This window comes from Cololabis saira, unplaced genomic scaffold, assembly GCF_033807715.1.
Source record: "Cololabis saira isolate AMF1-May2022 unplaced genomic scaffold, fColSai1.1 scf026, whole genome shotgun sequence".
NCBI lineage: Eukaryota > Metazoa > Chordata > Actinopteri > Beloniformes > Belonidae > Cololabis > Cololabis saira.
This window is the reverse complement of record NW_026906190.1, coordinates 401245-424151: the sequence shown is the minus strand read 5'-3', so window position 1 is coordinate 424151 and position 22907 is coordinate 401245. Positions and strand designations below refer to the sequence as shown.

The 22907-nt window shown below is 47.6% G+C and overlaps 10 non-coding genes across 10 annotated transcripts; 6 read left to right on the top strand and 4 right to left on the bottom strand.

Moving 5' to 3' along the window:
- The first annotated feature begins 46 nt into the window (after positions 1-46).
- On the top strand, positions 47-165 carry LOC133426718 (5S ribosomal RNA). Its single transcript, XR_009772008.1, has one exon. It is a non-coding gene; the product is annotated as a 5S ribosomal RNA (ribosomal RNA).
- A 199-nt stretch (positions 166-364) lies between these two features.
- Positions 365-483, top strand: LOC133426955 (5S ribosomal RNA). Its single transcript, XR_009772234.1, has one exon. It is a non-coding gene; the product is annotated as a 5S ribosomal RNA (ribosomal RNA).
- Positions 484-700: 217 nt separating this feature from the next.
- LOC133426960 (5S ribosomal RNA) lies at positions 701-819 on the top strand. Its single transcript, XR_009772239.1, has one exon. It is a non-coding gene; the product is annotated as a 5S ribosomal RNA (ribosomal RNA).
- A 6056-nt stretch (positions 820-6875) lies between these two features.
- LOC133426715 (5S ribosomal RNA) lies at positions 6876-6994 on the top strand. Its single transcript, XR_009772005.1, has one exon. It is a non-coding gene; the product is annotated as a 5S ribosomal RNA (ribosomal RNA).
- A 199-nt stretch (positions 6995-7193) lies between these two features.
- On the top strand, positions 7194-7312 carry LOC133426966 (5S ribosomal RNA). The gene has a single exon (XR_009772244.1). It is a non-coding gene; the product is annotated as a 5S ribosomal RNA (ribosomal RNA).
- Positions 7313-7511: 199 nt separating this feature from the next.
- Positions 7512-7630, top strand: LOC133426717 (5S ribosomal RNA). The gene has a single exon (XR_009772007.1). It is a non-coding gene; the product is annotated as a 5S ribosomal RNA (ribosomal RNA).
- A 4278-nt stretch (positions 7631-11908) lies between these two features.
- trnav-aac (transfer RNA valine (anticodon AAC)) lies at positions 11909-11981 on the bottom strand. Its single transcript has one exon. It is a non-coding gene; the product is annotated as a tRNA-Val (tRNA).
- Positions 11982-12237: 256 nt separating this feature from the next.
- Positions 12238-12319, bottom strand: trnas-aga (transfer RNA serine (anticodon AGA)). Its single transcript has one exon. It is a non-coding gene; the product is annotated as a tRNA-Ser (tRNA).
- Positions 12320-14672: 2353 nt separating this feature from the next.
- On the bottom strand, positions 14673-14745 carry trnav-aac (transfer RNA valine (anticodon AAC)). Its single transcript has one exon. It is a non-coding gene; the product is annotated as a tRNA-Val (tRNA).
- A 2673-nt stretch (positions 14746-17418) lies between these two features.
- Positions 17419-17491, bottom strand: trnav-aac (transfer RNA valine (anticodon AAC)). The gene has a single exon. It is a non-coding gene; the product is annotated as a tRNA-Val (tRNA).
- Positions 17492-22907: the final 5416 nt, after the last annotated feature.

The following is a 22907-nucleotide window of genomic DNA, read 5'->3' as shown; positions in this document are numbered from 1 at the left end:
ACTTATCTTCAACTCCATATAAGAGGTATTTCAAGCTGCAGCTTCTGATTACGGCCATACCAGCCTGGATGCGCCCGATCTCGTCTGATCTCGGAAGCTAAGCAGGGTTGGGCCTGGTTAGTACTTGGATGGGAGACCGCCTGGGAATACCAGGTGCTGTAAGCTTTTTCAACCAGCAGAGAGCACTCTCGCTTAATCTACCCACACAAATTTCAACGTGGTAACAGCGACAGCTCACGTCCTATAGTGTTTTGCACATGGTTAAGGCACTTTAACTCCAACAAATAAAACCAACAAATCAATGACTTATATTCTATGACTTATCTTCAACTCCATATAAGAGGTATTTCAAGCTGCAGCTTCTGCTTACGGCCATACCAGCCTGGATGCGCCCGATCTCGTCTGATCTCGGAAGCTAAGCAGGGTCGGTCTTGGTTAGTACTTGGATGGGAGACCGCCTGGGAATACCAGGTGCTGTAAGCTTTTTCAACCAGCAGAGAGCGCTCTCGCTTAATCTACCCACACATATTTCAACGTGGTAACAGCGACAGCTCACGTCCTAAAGTGTTTTGCACATGGTTAAGGCACTTTAACTCCAACAAAAATGCGCTTCTAAATTATTATCACCAACAAATCAATGACTTATATTATATGACTTATCTTCAACTCCATATAAGAGGTATTTTAAGCTGCAGCTTCAGCTTACGGCCATACCAGCCTGGATGCGCCCGATCTCGTCTGATCTCGGAAGCTAAGCAGGGTCGGGCCTGGTTAGTACTTGGATTGGAGACCGCCTGGGAATACCAGGTGCTGTAAGCTTTTTCAACCAGCAGAGAGCGCTCTCGCTTAATCTACCCACACATATTTCAACGTGGTAACAGCGACAGCTCACGTCCTAAAGTGTTTTGCACATGGTTAAGGCACTTTAACTCCAACAAATAAGCACTTCTAAATTATTATCACCAACAAATCAATGACTTATATTATATGACTTATCTTCAACTCCATATAAGAGGTATTTCAAGCTGCAGCTTCAGCTTACGGCCATACCAGCCTGGAGGCGCTCTGACTTCCTGTTTGTGCAGGAAGTGTGACGTGGCAGTTTGTTTGAGCAGGACACCAGGGAGCACGTGGTGGAGGAAGGAGAAGGAAAGATCAGGCTACAAACCTCCTGAAAAGAGAGTGGAGGAACCACCTCCCCCCCCCCAGCAGCTTCGCTGTTTGGTGGGAGTTTGTAACGGACGGACGACATGGCTTTGAACTTTGGCAAACGGAATGCAGACAATGAGAAGGTCGACCGAACCTATGAGAAGGATCTGACTATTGAGGTGGAAATAGAGGGGGAGGACAAACTTTCGACGATGGATTTGCTGAGGATAACAAAGGAGAAATGCGGAATAGTAATTGGGTGCAGGTTCAAGACCTCCAAGAAGTACGAACTGACTATGAAAGATGCGGCTGGGAAAGAAAGATTAATGGAGGGTTTGAAAGTCGGAAACAACACGATCACCGCCAGAGAAATGAACAACATCGAGATGGTGGTATCATTCATGTCGTTGCCAGTTTACATCACGGACGAAGAAATTCTGGACAAACTGGCACTTTGGGGTGTGTCTGCCGTCTCCCCTATAAAGAGGAGGGTGTGGCCTGGGACTGACATCGCGGAAGGCACTCGCTTTGTCAGAGTGAGATTCCCGCAGGGAGTATCATCGCTGCCTTACTCCACAAAGTTCGAAACAATACAGGGCATGGATCACTTTAGAGTGATCCATGACAAACAAGTCAAAGTGTGTAGACTGTGCATCCAACCGGGACACATTATGAGGGAGTGTCCGGACTTCCACTGCTATAAATGCCTGAAACAAGGACACTTTGCGAGGGAGTGCACGGAGGAGTTCCATGCAGAAGTTGATGAGGAGGAGGAGGTGGAAGAGGAGATGAGGGAAGCACCGGCAGGGGAGAGAGAGGAGCGGGAGGAGACCCCGTCATCGGCCGAGAGCGAGGAGAAGAGGGAGACGCTGATGGCAGAGGGGGAGGAGAAGGAGGACGGACGTGGCCCCCAGACTGCAGGGGGGGAGCCGGAGGTGAGCCGCAGCGCAGCTGCATCCCACTCGTCGGCAGAGGGAGATGCTGGGGAGAGCATGGATGCAGCCCCATCACCCGATGGCCATGCCACTTCCCCCATGGACGAGCTCCCTTCTTCAGCGGAGCCCAGAGTCAGCAGAGGTCGCAGGGAAGGGATCCCGATGCGGAGCGGAGGAAGAGCAGGCGGTGGAGTCAGAACCAGAGGGGGTTTCTCCTCTGGTCCTGTACCTCCGATGGACGAACGCGCTGCCGAAAGAGATCCAGCCCAGGAGTCGCAGCAGGTATCATCGGACTTTTCGGAAGGGGAAGATTTGGATTTAAGCGATGCGTTTATTAATAAATTAAAGAGGAAGGCCAGAGAGAAGAAAGGGTTAAGCGCAAAGAAATAGACATTATGAAGCTATACATTATGTCCAGCTTACTTTTTTTTTTTTTCTTTTTTTTCCATCATGGTTTTGAGTTTTTCTTCGCTTAATGCAAACGGGCTGAGAACTGAACATAGAATGCAGCGGGTACTTAATCTGTGCAATACAGACATCATATGTCTACAGGAGACATGGTGGGATGATGAGACAGTAGAAATGGTTAAAAAGCTATGGGGAGGGCTTCTTTTTCATAACAATGGGACCATAAATGCAAGGGGGGTGGCAATACTAATCAGAAAACATGCAGTTACAGAGGTGAAGCAGTGTCATACTGATGAAGACGGGAGGGTGGTAGGGATTGAGTTTTGTTTTCAGAGGGTTTTGTTTAAGCTTTTCTGCATTTATGCACCCAATGCTGAAAGAGATAGGAATCTCTTCTTTGATAGTCTCAAGCCCCACTGCTCCAAGAACTGCATCTTTTTGGGGGACATGAATGTGTGGATGGACAGGCTGGATGCATCCAAGAATACTAGGTTTAGATCGGATACATCCAGGAAGAAACTGTCAGATATGAATAGAATGTATAATTTAGTAGATAAATGGAGATGGGAGAACCCTGATAAAAGGGAGTTCTCCCGGCGACAGGTAGTACTGGGAGAACTCAAACAAAGCAGGATAGATATGTGTTTGGTGGCAAATGATATAATAGATCATATCGGTAAATTATCATACAATTTTAACAGTATAAGTGATCATGCGAGTCTCACAGGAACGATAAGGGTAGGGGAAAAAGGGAGGGGAGGAGGAATATGGTGTTTAAATAATAGCTTACTTAGAGACGATGATTATGAATATAGAGTTAGGGAATATTTAAAAGCCATGACAGATGATCCAAGTATGCTGACAGATACAGGCCGATGGTGGGAACAGGTGAAAGAAGGAGTTAAGCAAATAAGCATTAAATATGCCAAGTGCAGAAATGGGCGTAAGAAAAGAAAGGAAAGAAAAATAAAACAACTAATAGATAGCGAATTAAAGAAGGCGGATGATGATGTTAATTGGAAAATAGACAGATTATTAGAACTTAAAAATATACTATCTAAATATGAAATAGAGGAATGTAATGGCGCCATCGTCAGGAGCAAGGCCAAGTATGCGGTAGAGGGAGAAAAGAACACAGCCTTTTTCTTGAGGATGGAAAAACAGAGACAAGGAAAAAGCTATATAGAGGAGCTCGAAGATGACAATGGTAACCGAATAAACGACTTAACTGGCATTTGTGCTGCTGTTGAAGACTTTTATAAGCACTTATTCTCGAAAGAGAAGAATGATGAAAAGTGCATGGAGGAAGTGCTGAATACTGTGTCTACAAAACTCTCCATAGAACAGGCTGAAGCTTGTGAGGGAGACATAACGGAGCAGGAAATCACAGCAGCTATAATGAGTGGGAAGGCCAATAAGAGCCCAGGCTCTGATGGTCTGACCTATGAGTTCTATAAGACATTTATCGACCTTTTAGCACCCATCATGAAAACCGTTATTCAACATATTGAAACGACACAACAATTACCTCACTCCATGGCACTTAGCATTATCACGATCATTTACAAAAATAAGGGAAGCAAACTCAGACTGGAAAACTTTAGACCCATTAGTTTATTAAACACGGACTACAAAATTTTAGCTAAGGTTTTAGGCAATAGAATGAAAAGTGTAGCAGGTACGATCATAGCACCGACGCAGGCGTATGGAATACCGGGCAGGGATATCAGTGACACATTGATGACGGTCAGGGATTTAATCCATCACATGAACACAAATGGTAAAGGAGGAATTGTTTTGGGGGTTGATTTGAATAAAGCTTTTGACCGAGTTAGTCATAATTTTCTTTTTAACGCCTTGGAAAAATTCGGCTTCGGCAATAGAATAACCACGTGGATCAAACTGTTGTACAAGAATGCGATAAGTCAGGTCAAGTGCAATGGGCTTTTAACAAACATCTTTCCACTGCAGCGCTCAGTCAGACAAGGGTGTCCTATGTCATCGCTCCTTTACAGCCTGTCTGTAGAACCGTTGGCGACATTTATGAACAGCAACAACAATATCAGGGGGATTGAGTTACCGGGGGGAGGCAAGACCACCATACTGCAGTACGCAGATGACACTACAATAACAGTACAAGACATGGAAAGTACACAAACTGTCGCAAAATACTTTGAGATCTATGGCAGGGCATCTGGGGCAAAGATCAATATAGAAAAATCAGAAATAATGTATATAGGAAATAAAATCGATAAAAAGTGTGAGCTCAAATTTAAAATAGCAGAAAGTCAAATAAAAGTGTTGGGCATATATCTGGGGATAGATGAGAGAGCAGCTAGAGACTATACTTGGACAGGAGTCATAAATAAAATAAAGCGGACAATAAACTTTTGGAGACAAAGAAGCCTGAAGCTTAAAGGCAAGGTCATCATAATAAATGCTTTGCTAATATCTAGACTCATCCACTATATAGCAGCCATAGATATGCCAGAATGGGTGTTAAAGGAGCTTAATTCCATTATTTGTCTCTTTTTGTGGAATGGCAAGGGAGTGAGAGTCTCTCACCAAACCTTGATGGCTGGGTATAAGGCAGGAGGTTTAAAATTAGTTAATATAGAAATGAAGAAAAAAGCGATTAGAATAAAAACGGTGATTAAATATTTGCATGATAGAATAGAGCATGGTTGGAAACATTTCTTTAAAGAATATATAGGTCGGGCAGGAAAATGTGACGACTATGGTCTGCTGATGGCTTTGAAAAAGCATATGCATGAGGGTATCCCTGACTTTTATAGAGAAGTGTTGAACGCCTGGGCTATATTATTACCATACATAGGGTATGATTGTATAGATATAAACATGATTATGAATAACCCAATTTTTCTAAATACTAAATTATTGAATAATAGTGAAATGCTGTACAATGCCATCTTTATTAAGGCAGGAATAAGACAGATAAAAGATATCATGTTTGAGGTAATACCTGGTTTTCTGCCCGAACACTCAATAATAGATATGATTAGACACATGGATTATGATATGAGGAAAGGAACTATAGTTAACACATACAACAAAATTAAGAGTAGCATAAATACGGAATGGATAACTAAAATAAATAGCGATGAAGTAAAAAGGACAGAGAGAAGTTGGCCAGAATTATATATAGAAAAGGAGAACTATAGGATTAATCTGGGCAAGCTGAAAACAAGGATGACATATGGTGTATTGATAGAAAAGGTCCTGAAGAGACCAGCCTCTGACGTGATGTGGAAGAAGAAATATACCAGCATGGACTTCAATGACATATGGTGTGGTACGATAAAATACAACAGCATAGACTGTGAGGACAATGATTTCAAGATAAAGCATAATAGAATATTTACAAAAATAATGCATCAAATTAATAAAAGTTTAAGCAGAATATGCGATGTATGCAAGACAGAAGAGGAAGATCTTTTTCATTTATTTTTGAACTGTGCTTGTTTGATTCAGTTCTTTGAAAAGCTGAGACACACTTTGGTTAAACATTGGGGAAGTCACTATATAAGCAAATTTAATTGGGAGCAACTATTCTTGTTCGGTACAAGTAAAAGAAATAAGGGAATTAACACCAATTTATTTAATTTTGTTTTAAGCCATGCCAGATTGGCAGTCAGGCTGAGAAGAAACTATGCACATTTTGATGGAAAGATGGTGGATGTTTGGACAGTTTTTAAATCCATCTTAAAAAGAGATCTATATTTGATTTTGAAATACAACAGAAATAACTTTGTCGATGTTTTTGTTGAAGGAAATGACTTGGTTGAAATAACAGGAGGTAAAGTGTTACTTAATTTTTGACTTTATTTCAAGATTACACTAATGGAGTTGCTCATTCGTTGTGTTCTTTTTATTTCAACAGTGTTAATATTTGTGCCCCCCCCCCTTTTTTTTTTGGTTTGGAATCACGTTTTATTTTTTGAGTATAACTGTGTGTACATGATGGTTTCTGTTGCAATGTAGCTGAAAGTGGTTGCAGAGCAAAATGTAAACAATTCCTTTTAATGTAATGTATATTTTTCATAATAAAAGATAAAAAAAAAAAAAGATGCGCCCGATCTCGTCTGATCTCAGAAGCTAAGCAGGGTCGGGCCCGGTTAGTACTTGGATGGGAGACTGCCTGGGAATATCAGGTGCTGTAAGCTTTTTCAACCAGCAGAGAGCGCTCTCGCTTAATCTACCCACACATATTTCAACGTGGTAACAGCGACAGCTCACGTCCTAAAGTGTTTTGCACATGGTTAAGGCACTTTAACTCCAACAAATAAAACCAACAAATCAATGACTTATATTCTATGACTTATCTTCAACTCCATATAAGAGGTATTTCAAGCTGCAGCTTCTGCTTACGGCCATACCAGCCTGGATGCGCCCGATCTCGTCTGATCTCGGAAGCTAAGCAGGGTTGGGCCTGGTTAGTACTTGGATGGGAGACCGCCTGGGAATACCAGGTGCTGTAAGCTTTTTCAACCAGCAGAGAGCGCTCTCGCTTAATCTACCCACACAAATTTCAACGTGGTAACAGCGACAGCTCACGTCCTAAAGTGTTTTGCACATGGTTAAGGCACTTTAACTCCAACAAATAAAACCAACAAATCAATGACTTATATTCTATGACTTATCTTCAACTCCATATAAGAGGTATTTCAAGCAGCAGATTCTGCTTACGGCCATACCAGCCTGGATGCGCCCGATCTCGTCTGATCTCGGAAGCTAAGCAGGGTCGGGCCTTGTTAGTACTTGGATGGGAGACCGCCTGGGAATACCAGGTGCTGTAAGCATTTTCAACCAGCAGATAGCGCTCTCGCTTAATCTACCCACACATATTTCAACGTGGTAACAGCGACAGCTCACGTCCTAAAGTGTTTTGCACATGGTTAAGGCACTTTAACTCCAACAAATAAAACCAACAAATCAATGACTTATATTCTATGACTTATCTTCAACTCCATATAAGAGGTATTTCAAGCTGCAGCTTCTGATTACGGCCATACCAGCCTGGATGCGCCCGATCTCGTCTGATCTCGGAAGCTAAGCAGGGTTGGGCCTGGTTAGTACTTGGATGGGAGACCGCCTGGGAATACCAGGTGCTGTAAGCTTTTTCAACCAGCAGAGAGCGCTGTTGTGACCGCCCATATGCCCATCTGAACTCTGAATTTATAAATGATTATGTATTAATGATGGGTGAACATTTTCAGAACAGTAAAGGCCGAAAGCTATAGTCAGTTTTATGAACCCTGCTGCCAACTTCTGGTCATCTCGGCCCGGCCCGAGATAGCAAGTTTATGACCCCAAGAGGGGGGGTCAAAACAGATCAAAGCAAGCAAGGAAAGTTTCTGCCAGGGAAACAGACTCCCTGGGGATTTACGACCCCCGCTGCATGGCAGATCAAAGCAGGACCGCAAAACCCAGTAAACCAGGCCTCGGTTTGCTGCCCCCTCGGGTGCTGCCCCTTTGAACAGAAGAAAACTCTGAAAACCCTGGTCAACCCCCCCAAGCCTGAAACCGGCTTGAATGTGCCTCCTAAAATGGCAGCTGCGCCATGAACTACAATCCCAGCATGCCTTGTGGGACGGGGCGGCGCCTACAAGCGGCGCGCATCCAATCACAAACAAGGCACCGATGACGTCACCGCAGCGCGCGTAGGATCAAAACCCCTGCCGCTGCTCCCTTTCTTTCTCTTCTCAACTTCATCTCATCGGCGCTGGATCTTTGGCTCCAGGCCAAAGGATCCCATCTCCTCTCTCTCCCCCCGGGCTGGGGGGAGGCAGGAGGCCCGCACCGGACCGGGCCCTGCGGGGTCCGGCCGTTGAAGCCGCGGTCCCCCGGGAGGCTCCGATTTCTCACTAAACTCTGTTCCTCTTTAAGTTTCTGCAGATCCGAGCTTCCGACGCCCACGCCCTCCCGGCAACCAGATCGGGACACAGCTGCGATTGAGTGCTCAGACTGAACCCCCCCTCCCCGCTCCGAGCCCCTGTCTGCGAACCGCACAGGGGATCGGGGACGGCCGGCGTCTCGCCCGGCGTGAGCTCTCCCGGGGCCCGGACGGCCGCGCGTCGGCGATCGGCGCAGAGAGGGAAGCACGGCAGGAGAGACCGGCCCCCCGCCTAGGAATGCGTGTGAGCCTCCGTTTTGGTCCGGAACCACGGCCCGGCACGAGGCGGCCCCGCCGCTGTCTAATCCGTTTCAGGGGAAGGGACGGGACGCGATAGCCTGACTGCGAAACCCCAGCAGGACCGCGAACCCAGTCGACGAAACCCGCAGGCACCCGATTCCGGATCCCAGAGGAGACGTGAGCCCGCGTAGCAGTGATCAGTAGGATTTAAGAGTGTTCAGAACTGTGTGTGAGATTGTGTGACCTGGGTTATCAGTAACTTAAGAGTGTTACAGAGCTAAATCTGTGTTCAGTGCTGAGATTACATCATCATTGTTATCATTATCATGTTTGATTATTTGGTAGTCGTTGTTTTCTGCCGTAGGCACGTTTTAAATGCTGCGTTCGCCATCCGGTCCGATTGCACGTGGCCCAGAGGGCGCGTCCATCTTTAAAAGACCACAGGAGCCCCGTTTGAACTGTAGATGTTCTTTATCATCTTTATTATTATTATTGATTGTTTTTTTTATTCCATGCATTTAACGTTTATGTTTCATTTTATTGATTGTTGTTTTTCTTGTTAGTTAATGGTTTTATAATAATGTCGTGTGCCATCAGATTTATTCTGGTATTTATTTACATCCCTTTTGATACCCGTATGTAAATAAATTCTGATTGATTCTTAATGAGTGGTTGTGTTATTTCATGCAAGATTTGGTCACAGGTTGATTTGTTTAAGCAGAGCCCAGTGTTCGGATATCACGCCTTCACTGTTATTCTGTAAGATTTGCTGTTCTGCAGGATAATTCAAAAATCATACGAGACTGATTTTCTGCTGTTTTAGTTATCGAATTCCATCGGAGTAAGGCCCGGTGGTGGTGCCCCGAGAATTATAATTTTGATAATATGATTTGATAAATAGTCAACTTTATTAATAATATTCATTAATAGCCTTGATCAGCCAAGCTACCCGAGTCGCACAACACAGTACTGGATATGATTAATAACTGCAAATTAGGCAGTCGTCTTGCACATTCAAACATTACTCGTTGTTGGCAGGATTCGAACCTGCGCGGGGAATCCCCAATGGATTTCTAGTACATCGCCTTAACCACTCGGCCACAACAACCTGTCAGCTGTGTGTGTGTGTGTGTGTGTGTGTGTGTGTGTGTGTGTGTTTGAATCTTCAGAAATAGACAATTTAGAGTCTTTATTTTAAAATGGTTGGTTTTACTTTATTTTGAAATGGTTGGTTTTACTTTATTAGGTTTAGACATATTTTCATCCCTATTTTGATTAAATGCATTTTCATCAACAGTCAGTGCAGTATGTTCATAGATCATACATCCACTTTCTTGTTTCCAAAAAGCTCTGGATAGATTTCAGTTAATCTCTCACATCTCATGTATGAGAGAATCTCTTAAGTAGCAGAGGATGGTTTCCATCCATCGACCTCTGGGTTATGGGCCCAGCACGCTTCCGCTGCGCCACTCTGCTGTATAACCAGGATGTGACTCCGCCACACAGTGGGGGGGAGGGGGGTAGGGGACTTAAAAGCGGGTCCCCTGGTTCGGACGGTGAGCCGGGTCTCTGGGTGGCTCCAGGTGAGCCGGGTTGTTGAGGTTGTTGAGTTGTTGTTGGGGTCTGGTGGTGGAAGCTCCTGAGGTGTGGTGGTGATGCTGCTGGGGTCTGGTGGTGCAGCTAGTGGGGTCTGGTGGTGGAAGCTCCTGGGGTCTGGTGATGGAAGCTCCTGGGGTCAGGTGATGGAAGCTCCTTGGGTCTGGTGATGGAAATTCCTGGGGTCTGGTGGTGGAAGCTCCTGGGGTCTGGTGGTGATGCTGCTGGGGTCTGGTGGTGATGCTGCTGGGGTCTGGTGGTGGAGCTAGTGGTGTCTGGTGGTGGAAGCTCCTGAGTTGTGGTGGTGATGCTGCTGTCGTCTGGTGGTGGAGCTAGTGGTGTCTGGTGGTGGAAGCTCCTGGGGTCAAAGTCCAGAGTGCTAACCATTACACCATGGAACCCTGTTCAGCTTTTATTGTGTTTTTATTGTGGTCCTGAAACCAGAACATGAGTAAAAAACAATATGCGCTTGAGCATCTGACAGAGTGCTGTCCATGGTGCTAGGAGCGTCTGGGTGTTTATGGTACCAGGGCCCTGGTCCTCCAGGCCCAAGGGCTGGCTCTTTCACTCCAGTGGCCGGTCGGTGGGGGGCTTAAAAGCGGGTCCCCGGGTTCGGACGGTGAGCCGGGTCTTTGGGTGGCTCCAGGTGAGCCGGGTTTTTGAGGTTGTTGAGTTGTTGTTAGGGTTTGGTGGTGGAAGCTCCTGAGGTGTGGTGGTGATGCTGCTGGGGTCTGGTGGTGCAGCTAGAGGGGTCTGGTGGTGGAAGCTCCTGGGGTCTGGTGATGGAAGCTCCTGGGGTGTGGTGGTGGAAGTTCCTGGGTTCTGGTGGTGATGCTGCTGGGGTCTGGTGGTGGAAGCTCCTGAGGTCTGGTGGTGGAAGCTCCTGGGGTCTGGTGGTGGAAGCTCCTGGGGTCTGGTGGTGGAAGCTCCTGGGGTCTGGTGGTGGAAGCTCCTGGGGTCTGGTGCTGATGCTGCTTCTGGTGGTGGAGCTAGTGGGGTCTGGTGTTGGAAGCTCCTCGGGTCTGGTGGTGGAGCTAGTAGGGTCTGGTGGTGGATGGGGTCTGGTGGTGATGCTGCTGGGGTCTGGTGGTGGAGCTAGTGGGGTCTTGTGGTGGATGGGGTCTGGTGGTAATGCTGCTGGGGTCTGGTGGTGGAGCTAGTAGGGTCTGGTGGTGGATGGGGTCTGGTGGTAATGCTGCTGGGGTCTGGTGGTGGAGCTAGTGGGGTCTGGTGGTGATGCTGCTGGGGTCTGGTGGAAGCTCCTGGGGTCTGGTGGTGGAAGCTCCTGGGGTCTGGTGGTGGAGCTAGTGGGGTCTGGTGTTGGAAGCTCCTGGGGTCTGATGGTGGAGCTAGTGGGGTCTGGTGTTAATGCTGCTGGGGTTTGGTGGTGGAGCTAGTGACTTACATGTTTTGAAAAGGCGGGCATGACGAAAAGATCCTGTAAAAAATCTCTGTAATATGTTTCTTTTTTTCCTGTAAAGTTGGACATTTGAAAGATTAGGTAAATGGGGAATGACTGGCTTTTAATCAGTTGTGGAACTGCAACGAAATTCATTTCTGCATAAGACCCAATGCGAGAAAGAGATGGTCGACCTTCCTGTGCCGAGCACCAAGAAGAGGATTAGAGGGGTTTTCCAAGTCCAAATAATATTATTGCAGTAATACATGTTTCCGCCCAGTTTCGAACAGGGGACCTTTCGCGTGTTAGGCGAACGTGATAACCACTACACTACGGAAACTTGCATGCTTTGAAAATGGCGGGCGTAACGAAAAAAAAATCCTATCTTCAAATCATTCATGTTAGAAATAAATGTGTGATTTCATATAAGTTGTCCTGGTGCGGTAAAATTAAAAATCATCCATCGGTATTACCATGCTGGGTAGAAAATACAAAATGTACCACAAGGGAAGCCAACTGATTACTTTTGAAAGACAGTTCTGGATATGATTAATAACTGCAAATTAGGCAGTCGTCTTGCACATTCAAACATTACTCGTTGTTGGCAGGATTCGAACCTGCGCGGGGAATCCCCAATGGATTTCTAGTCCATCGCCTTAACCACTCGGCCACAACAACCTGTCAGCTGTGTGTGTGTGTGTGTGTGTGTGTGTGTGTGTGTGTGTGTGTGTGTGTGTGTGTGTGTGTGTGTGTGTGTGTGTGTGTGTGTGTGTGTGTGTGTGTGTGTGTGTGTGTGTGTGTGTGTGTGTGTGTGTGTGTGTGTGTGTGTGTGAATCTTCAGAAATAGACAATTTAGAGTCTTTATTTTAAAATGGTTGGTTTTACTTTATTTTAAAACGGTTGGTTTTACTTTATTTTAAAATGGTTGGCTTTACTTTATTAGGTTTAGACATATTTTCATCCTCATTTTGATTAAATGCATTTTCATCAACAGTCAGTGCAGTATGTTCATAGATCATACATCCACTTTCTTGTTTCCAAAAAGCTCTGGATAGATTTCAGTTAATCTCTCACATCTCATGTATGAGAGAATCTCTTAAGTAGCAGAGGATGGTTTCGATCCATCGACCTCTGGGTTATGGGCCCAGCACGCTTCCGCTGCGCCACTCTGCTGTATAACCAGGATGTGACTCCGCCACACAGTGGGGGGGAGGGGGGTGAGGGGACTTAAAAGCGGGTCCCCTGGTTCGGACGGTGAGCCGGGTCTCTGGGTGGCTCCAGGTGAGCCGGGTTGTTGAGGTTGTTGAGTTGTTGTTGGGGTCTGGTGGTGGAAGCTCCTGAGGTGTGGTGGTGATGCTGCTGGGGTCTGGTGGTGATGCTGCTGGGGTCTGGTGGTGGAGCTAGTGGTGTCTGGTGGTGGAAGCTCCTGAGGTGTGGTGGTGATGCTGCTGTCGTCTGGTGGTGGAGCTAGTGGTGTCTGGTGGTGGAAGCTCCTGGGGTTAAAGTCCAGAGTGCTAACCATTACACCATGGAACCCTGTTCAGCTTTTATTGTGTTTTTATTGTGGTCCTGAAACCAGAACATGAGTAAAAAACAATATGCGCTTGAGCATCTGACAGAGTGCTGTCCATGGTGCTAGGAGCGTCTGGGTGTTTATGGTATCAGGGCCCTGGTACTCCAGGCCCAAGGGCTGGCTCTTTCACTCCAGTGGCCGGTCGGTGGGGGGCTTAAAAGCGGGTCCCCGGGTTCGGACGGTGAGCCGGGTCTTTGGGTGGCTCCAGGTGAGCCGGGTTTTTGATGTTGTTGAGTTGTTGTTAGGGTTTGGTGGTGGAAGCTCCTGAGGTGTGGTGGTGATGCTGCTGGGGTCTGGTGGTGCAGCTAGAGGGGTCTGGTGGTGGAAGCTCCTGGGGTCTGGTGATGGAAGCTCCTGGGGTGTGGTGGTGGAAGCTCCTGGGTTCTGGTGGTGATGCTGCTGGGGTCTGGTGCTGATGCTGCTGGGGTCTGGTGGTGGAAGCTCCTGGGGTCTGGTGGTGGAAGCTCCTGAGGTCTGGTGGTGGAAGCTCCTGGGGTCTGGTGGTGGAAGCTCCTGGGGTCTGGTGGTGGAAGCTCCTGGGGTCTGGTGGTGGAAGCTCCTGGGGTCTGGTGCTGATGCTGCTGGGGTCTGGTGGTGGAGCTAGTGGGGTCTGGTGTTGGAAGCTCCTGGGGTCTGGTGGTGGAGCTAGTAGGGTCTGGTGGTGGATGGGGTCTGGTGGTGATGCTGCTGGGGTCTGGTGGTGGAGCTAGTGGGGTCTTGTGGTGGTTGGGGTGTGGTGGTAATGCTGCTGGGGTCTGGTGGTGGAGCTAGTAGGGTCTGGTGGTGGATGGGGTCTGGTGGTAATGCTGCTAGGGTCTGGTGGTGGAGCTAGTGGGGTCTGGTGGTGATGCTGCTGGGGTCTGGTGGAAGCTCCTGGGGTCTGGTGGTGGAAGCTCCTGAGGTCTGGTGGTGGAAGCTCCTGGGGTCTGGTGGTGGAAGCTCCTGGGGTCTGGTGGTGGAGCTAGTGGGGTCTGGTGGAAGCTCCTGGGGTCTGGTGGTGGAAGCTCCTGAGGTCTGGTGGTGGAAGCTCCTGGGGTCTGGTGGTGGAAGCTCCTGGGGTCTGGTGGTGGAAGCTCCTGGGGTCTGGTGGTGGAGCTAGTGGGGTCTGGTGTTGGAAGCTCCTGGGGTCTGGTGGTGGAGCTAGTGGGGTCTGGTGTCAATGCTGCTGGGGTTTGGTGGTGGAGCTAGTGACTTACATGTTTTGAAAAAGGCGGGCATGACGAAAAGATCCTGTAAAAAATCTCTGTAATATGTTTCTTTTTTTCCTGTAAAGTTGGACATTTGAAAGATTAGGTAAATGGGGAATGACTGGCTTTTAATCAGTTGTGGAACTGCAACGAAATTCATTTCTGCATAAGACCCAATGCGAGAAAGAGATGGTCGACCTTCCTGTGCCGAGCACCAAGAAGAGGTTTAGAGGGGTTTTCCAAGTCCAAATTATATTATTGCAGTAATACATGTTTCCGCCCAGTTTCGAACAGGGGACCTTTCGCGTGTTAGACGAACGTGATAACCACTACACTACGGAAACTAGCATGCTTTGAAAATGGCGGGCGTAGCGAAAAAAAAATCCTATCTTCAAATCATTCATGTTAGAAATAAATGTGTGATTTTATATAAGTTGTCCTGGTGCGGTAAAATTAAAAATCATCCATCGGTATTACCATGCTGGGTAGAAAATACAAAATGTACCACAAGGGAAGCCAACTGATTACTTTTGAAAGACAGTACTGGATATGATTAATAACTGCAAATTAGGCTGTCGTCTTGCACATTCAAACATTACTCGCTGTTGGCTGGATTCGAACCTGCGCGGGGAATCCCCAATGGATTTCTAGTCCATCGCCTTAACCACTCGGCCACAACAACCTGTCAGCTGTGTGTATGTGTGTGTGTGTGTGTGTGTGTGTGTGTGTGTGTGTGTGTGTGTGTGTGTGTGTGTGTGTGTGTGTGTGTGTGTGTGTGTGTGTGTGTGTGTGTGTGTGTGTGTGTGTGTGTGTGTGTGAATCTTCAGAAATAGACAATTTAGAGTCTTTATTTTAAAATGGTTGGTTTTACTTTATTTTAAAACGGTTGGTTTTACTTTATTTTAAAATGGTTGGCTTTACTTTATTAGGTTTAGACATATTTTCATCCTCATTTTGATTAAATGCATTTTCATCAACAGTCAGTGCAGTATGTTCATAGATCATACATCCACTTTCTTGTTTCCAAAAAGCTCTGGATAGATTTCAGTTAATCTCTCACATCTCATGTATGAGAGAATCTCTTAAGTAGCAGAGGATGGTTTCGATCCATCGACCTCTGGGTTATGGGCCCAGCACGCTTCCGCTGCGCCACTCTGCTGTATAACCAGGATGTGACTCCGCCACACAGTGGGGGGGAGGGGGGTGAGGGGACTTAAAAGCGGGTCCCCTGGTTCGGACGGTGAGCCGGGTCTCTGGGTGGCTCCAGGTGAGCCGGGTTGTTGAGGTTGTTGAGTTGTTGTTGGGGTCTGGTGGTGGAAGCTCCTGAGGTGTGGTGGTGATGCTGCTGGGGTCTGGTGGTGATGCTGCTGGGGTCTGGTGGTGGAGCTAGTGGTGTCTGGTGGTGGAAGCTCCTGAGGTGTGGTGGTGATGCTGCTGTCGTCTGGTGGTGGAGCTAGTGGTGTCTGGTGGTGGAAGCTCCTGGGGTTAAAGTCCAGAGTGCTAACCATTACACCATGGAACCCTGTTCAGCTTTTATTGTGTTTTTATTGTGGTCCTGAAACCAGAACATGAGTAAAAAACAATATGCGCTTGAGCATCTGACAGAGTGCTGTCCATGGTGCTAGGAGCGTCTGGGTGTTTATGGTATCAGGGCCCTGGTACTCCAGGCCCAAGGGCTGGCTCTTTCACTCCAGTGGCCGGTCGGTGGGGGGCTTAAAAGCGGGTCCCCGGGTTCGGACGGTGAGCCGGGTCTTTGGGTGGCTCCAGGTGAGCCGGGTTTTTGATGTTGTTGAGTTGTTGTTAGGGTTTGGTGGTGGAAGCTCCTGAGGTGTGGTGGTGATGCTGCTGGGGTCTGGTGGTGCAGCTAGAGGGGTCTGGTGGTGGAAGCTCCTGGGGTCTGGTGATGGAAGCTCCTGGGGTGTGGTGGTGGAAGCTCCTGGGTTCTGGTGGTGATGCTGCTGGGGTCTGGTGCTGATGCTGCTGGGGTCTGGTGGTGGAAGCTCCTGGGGTCTGGTGGTGGAAGCTCCTGAGGTCTGGTGGTGGAAGCTCCTGGGGTCTGGTGGTGGAAGCTCCTGGGGTCTGGTGGTGGAAGCTCCTGGGGTCTGGTGGTGGAAGCTCCTGGGGTCTGGTGCTGATGCTGCTGGGGTCTGGTGGTGGAGCTAGTGGGGTCTGGTGTTGGAAGCTCCTGGGGTCTGGTGGTGGAGCTAGTAGGGTCTGGTGGTGGATGGGGTCTGGTGGTGATGCTGCTGGGGTCTGGTGGTGGAGCTAGTGGGGTCTTGTGGTGGTTGGGGTGTGGTGGTAATGCTGCTGGGGTCTGGTGGTGGAGCTAGTAGGGTCTGGTGGTGGATGGGGTCTGGTGGTAATGCTGCTAGGGTCTGGTGGTGGAGCTAGTGGGGTCTGGTGGTGATGCTGCTGGGGTCTGGTGGAAGCTCCTGGGGTCTGGTGGTGGAAGCTCCTGAGGTCTGGTGGTGGAAGCTCCTGGGGTCTGGTGGTGGAAGCTCCTGGGGTCTGGTGGTGGAGCTAGTGGGGTCTGGTGGAAGCTCCTGGGGTCTGGTGGTGGAAGCTCCTGAGGTCTGGTGGTGGAAGCTCCTGGGGTCTGGTGGTGGAAGCTCCTGGGGTCTGGTGGTGGAAGCTCCTGGGGTCTGGTGGTGGAGCTAGTGGGGTCTGGTGTTGGAAGCTCCTGGGGTCTGGTGGTGGAGCTAGTGGGGTCTGGTGTCAATGCTGCTGGGGTTTGGTGGTGGAGCTAGTGACTTACATGTTTTGAAAAAGGCGGGCATGACGAAAAGATCCTGTAAAAAATCTCTGTAATATGTTTCTTTTTTTCCTGTAAAGTTGGACATTTGAAAGATTAGGTAAATGGGGAATGACTGGCTTTTAATCAGTTGTGGAACTGCAACGAAATTCATTTCTGCATAAGACCCAATGCGAGAAAGAGATGGTCGACCTTCCTGTGCCGAGCACCAAGAAGAGGTTTAGAGGGGTTTTCCAAGTCCAAATTATATTATTGCAGTAATACATGTTTCCGCCCAGTTTCGAACAGGGGACCTTTCGCGTGTTAGACGAACGTGATAACCACTACACTACGGAAACTAGCATGCTTTGAAAATGGCGGGCGTAGCGAAAAAAAAATCCTATCTTCAAATCATTCATGTTAGAAATAAATGTGTGATTTTATATAAGTTGTCCTGGTGCGGTAAAATTAAAAATCATCCATCGGTATTACCATGCTGGGTAGAAAATACAAAATGTACCACAAGGGAAGCCAACTGATTACTTTTGAAAGACAGTACTGGATATGATTAATAACTGCAAATTAGGCTGTCGTCTTGCACATTCAAACATTACTCGCTGTTGGCTGGATTCGAACCTGCGCGGGGAATCCCCAATGGATTTCTAGTCCATCGCCTTAACCACTCGGCCACAACAACCTGTCAGCTGTGTGTATGTGTGTGTGTGTGTGTGTGTGTGTGTGTGTGTGTGTGTGTGTGTGTGTGTGTGTGTGTGTGTGTGTGTGTGTGTGTGTGTGTGTGTGTGTGTGTGTGTGTGTGTGTGTGTGTGTGTGTGTGTGTGAATCTTCAGAAATAGAAAATTTAGAGTCTTTATTTTAAAATGGTTGGTTTTACTTTATTTTAAAATGGTTGGTTTTACTTTATTAGGTTGAGACATATTTTCATCCTCATTTTGATTAAATGCATTTTCATCAACAGTCAGTGCAGTATGTTCATAGATCATACATCCACTTTCTTGTTTCCAAAAAGCTCTGGATAGATTTCAGTTAATCTCTCACATCTCATGTATGAGAGGATCTCTTAAGTAGCAGAGGATGGTTTCGATCCATCGACCTCTGGGTTATGGGCCCAGCACGCTTCCGCTGCGCCACTCTGCTGTATAACCAGGATGTGACTCCGCCGCACAGTGGGGGGGAGGGGGGTAGGGGACTTAAAAGCAGGTCCCCTGGTTCGGACGGTGAGCCGGGTCTCTGGGTGGCTCCAGGTGAGCCGGGTTGTTGAGGTTGTTGAGTTGTTGTTGGGGTCTGGTGGTGGAAGCTCCTCAGGTGTGGTGGTGATGCTGCTGGGGTCTGGTGGTGCAGCTAGTGGGGTCTGGTGGTGGAAGCTCCTGGGGTCTGGTGATGGAAGCTCCTGGGGTCAGGTGATGGAAGCTCCTTGGGTCTGGTGATGGAAATTCCTGGGGTCTGGTGGTGGAAGCTCCTGGGGTCTGGTGGTGATGCTGCTGGGGTCTGGTGGTGATGCTGCTGGGGTCTGGTGGTGGAGCTAGTGGTGTCTGGTGGTGGAAGCTCCTGAGGTGTGGTGGTGATGCTGCTGTCGTCTGGTGGTGGAGCTAGTGGTGTCTGGTGGTGGAAGCTCCTGGGGTCAAAGTCCAGAGTGCTAACCATTACACCATGGAACCCTGTTCAGCTTTTATTGTGTTTTTATTGTGGTCCTGAAACCACAACATGAGTAAAAAACAATATGCGCTTGAGCATCTGACAGAGTGCTGTCCATGGTGCTAGGAGCGTCTGGGTGTTTATGGTACCAGGGCCCTGGTCCTCCAGGCCCAAGGGCTGGCTCTTTCACTTCAGTGGCCGGTCGGTGGGGGGCTTAAAAGCGTGTCCCCGGGTTCGGACGGTGAGCCGGGTCTTTGGGTGGCTCCAGGTGAGCCGGGTTTTTGAGGTTGTTGAGTTGTTGTTAGGGTTTGGTGGTGGAAGCTCCTGAGGTGTGGTGGGGATGCTGCTGGGGTCTGGTGGTGCAGCTAGAGGGGTCTGGTGGTGGAAGCTCCTGGGGTCTGGTGATGGAAGCTCCTGGGGTGTGGTGGTGGAAGCTCCTGGGTTCTGGTGGTGATGCTGCTGGGGTCTGGTGCTGATGCTGCTGGGGTCTGGTGGTGGAAGCTCCTGGGGTCTGGTGGTGGAAGCTCCTGAGGTCTGGTGGTGGAAGCTCCTGGGGTCTGGTGGTGGAAGCTCCTGGGGTCTGGTGGTGGAAGCTCCTGGGGTCTGGTGGTGGAAGCTCCTGGGGTCTGGTGCTGATGCTGCTGGGGTCTGGTGGTGGAGCTAGTGGGGTCTGGTGTTGGAAGCTCCTGGGGTCTGGTGGTGGAGCTAGTAGGGTCTGGTGGTGGATGGGGTCTGGTGGTGATGCTGCTGGGGTCTGGTGGTGGAGCTAGTAGGGTCTGGTGGTGGATGGGGTCTGGTGGTGATGCTGCTGGGGTCTGGTGGTGGAGCTAGTGGGGTCTTGTGGTGGATGGGGTCTGGTGGTAATGCTGCTGGGGTCTGGTGGTGGAGCTAGTAGGGTCTGGTGGTGGATGGGGTCTGGTGGTAATGCTGCTGGGGTCTGGTGGTGGAGCTAGTGGGGTCTGGTGGTGATGCTGCTGGGGTCTGGTGGAAGCTCCTGGGGTCTGGTGGTGGAAGCTCCTGAGGTCTGGTGGTGGAAGCTCCTGGGGTCTGGTGGTGGAAGCTCCTGGGGTCTGGTGGTGATGCTGCTGGGGTATGGTGGTGGAGCTAGTGGGGTCTGGTGTTGGAAGCTCCTGGGGTCTGGTGGTGGAGCTAGTGGGGTCTGGTGTTAATGCTGCTGGGGTTTGGTGGTGGAGCTAGTGACTTACATGTTTTGAAAAAGGCGGGCATGACGAAAAGATCCTGTAAAAAATCTCTGTAATATGTTTCTTTTTTTCCTGTAAAGTTGGACATTTGAAAGATTAGGTAAATGGGGAATGACTGGCTTTTAATCAGTTGCCATCAAGATGGCCACATCTGAGTGAGCGTCTGTTGCAGACTCCAGATTGCTGCATTAATTTGGGCTGCTTAAACCTCTTTAAAACCCTCACCAAAGTGCACAGATATAAGGTTATCGACTAGATTTGTTTACTGTCGTTTTAGCCATTGTTAAGCCCTACTGTGGAGTTACCTGGTCTCCTGTAGTGAGGGAATTGTTTGTACAGCGGCATGGCGGAGAAGGTCGACCTCTATTCAATCTGGCAAGCCATTCAACAAGTCAAAGTTGATATGACGGCTCATTTTGACAGTAAAATTGAGACCATCCAAACTGGTCTGATCAACATTCAGGGATCATTATCAACAATGTGTGAACAAATATCGGAGGTCCAACAGCGTGTGAGCGCTAATGAAGACAACCTCAGTGATTTGACAAAACGAGTGCAAGTGCTGGAAAAAGAGAACATCTACCTGAGGGATAAAGCCCAGGAAGCCGAGAACAGAAGCCGGTCGTCCAACCTGCGGTTCATCGGTATTCCAGAGCATAAAGAAGGGGGAGACGTGATCGCCTTCATGAGCCAGCTGATTCTTCAACTTCTGGGAAAAGACAACTTTTCAGCGGCACCGGTCATTGAAAGAGCCCATCGCACTCCCACCTTCAGCTCCAACACCAGCTCCGCTCCTCCCCGACCCATCCTGGTCAAGTTTCTGCAGTTCCAGGACAAAGTGAAGATTTTACGGCTGGCCAGGATGAAAGGTGAGCTCATCCATATGGGTGCGCGTATCCATGTGTATCCTGATTTCAGCGCTGGGTTAGTGAAGAAACGGCGGCAGTTTGACGCTGTCAAAAAGTCTCTCCGTGCCGCGGACATGAAGTACTCTCTGATGTATCCTGCCAAGTTGAGAGTGATGGTGGAGGGAAAGCCAAAATTCTTCAGTTCTCCTAAAGAGGCTGAGTCCTTCTTCCATCATCTTTCCTCCCCGTCCTCGTCATCCTCCTCCCCTGGATGAAGTTGTGAGTAGCGTTGCCATGTCCTGAAGTTGCCAGCTTCGCAACTTATTCCGCTTGAGGGATGACTTCTTTTTTTATTTTTTCTCTCTACTTTTAGTTCTTTCCTTCTCTCTTTTTCTTTCTCTCTCTCGCTCTCTCTCCCCGCTCTCTCCCAGACTATTATTGACTTTTTAGACTGTCATTTGGGGTAACCCGAGTCAGATATGGCTCGACCATAGACATATATGGGCTCGACTATGTGTTTGCCGTAAACAGACACTGAAAACTCCGTAAAGAAAGAAGCACTCAAAGCACGCAAAGTTAAAACTGTTGCAAAGACTGTGAAACTAAGGGTGCTTGAACGTTACTGGACAGGGGCGGAGCCACCATTGTAAAGTTATGAGGGAGTAATATAATAACATAATAGAACATTAAATGCAATAGGCTACAATTTGAGTTGGGGGGGGGGGGGGGGGTTAGCTCAGTTAGCTGGTTTTTGTGTGTGAGCATGCTCATAGAGGTATGCTGATGCATGTGTGCATTCAGATGCAGCATAAATGTTTTTGTTCTGTTTAAAAAAAAAGGGAGAGAAAAGAAAAAAAAAAGGGTCCTTTTTTTAATTTATTTTATAGTATAAAAGTGCCCTCTTATTTGCAATTTTTTCTTTCACCTATTAGTTAGGCAGCAATCTGAGTCTGCGGTAGATAGCTCAGCTATCCTGCCTCTCGTCTTTATGTGGTTGTGTGTGAGTGTTTATGTGTCTATGTGTGTATCTGTGTGTTTTGTTTGTCTGTCTGTCTGTCCAATGTGTTGCTCTTGCTCCTCACCCAATATCACTGACTACTTCCCTGTTGATCTACTTCTGGAATTTGTTGTCCATGTCTGGCGTTGATTGTGACCACTCAGCTTCATCTGATGATGAGGTAGATGGGGAAACGTCCACAAGTGTTGATTGTGATAGTTTGGAACTGGAAACTTTCATTTACACGGATTATAAACAGCAAAGTATGGTGAATGAAATTGATCCTGATAATAACTTTTTTGCGAATATAAGTAATGATTGTAAGTACTATACGGATATGAAATTTAATAGAATGATTAATACTGAAAACAAAATTTCATTTATCCATTTTAACAGCAGAAGTCTGTATACAAATTATAGTTCCATTAAAGAATACTTAGAGCATTTTGATTCACCATTTAATGTAATTGCCATGTCTGAGACCTGGTTAAATACTGAAAAAGGTACAGAATTCAATATGTGTGGTTACGAAATGTTTTACACAAACAGACAACACAAAAAAGGAGGGGGTGTCGCACTCTATATTAACAAAAACTTTGACTGTAAAATCATAGAAAACATGTCACTGGCTGTGGATGAGGTATTTGAATGTGTAACAGTTGAAATTCAATTGAAAAGAAGAAAGAATATTATTATAAGCTGTATCTATAGGGCCCCGGGTTCAAATATTGATCTATTCAAAGAGTGGATGGAGAAAATGTTTTCTGTAATTAACCAAAAGGATTTGTTCATATGTGGGGATTTTAATATTGACCTTTTAAATGCTAAGAAGCATAAACCAACAGAGGAATTTGTTGATGTAATGTTTAGCATGTGTTTGTTCCCAAAAATCACCAGACCAAGCAGAATAACGTCACACAGTGCTACCTTAATAGATAACATCTTCACTAACATTTTGGATAACAATACTGTGAGTGGACTATTACTTAACGATACTAGTGATCACCTTCCAGTTTTTGTAGTGTATGATATCAAGTATAGATGGGTAAAGAACCTAGACAGATGCAAATATATA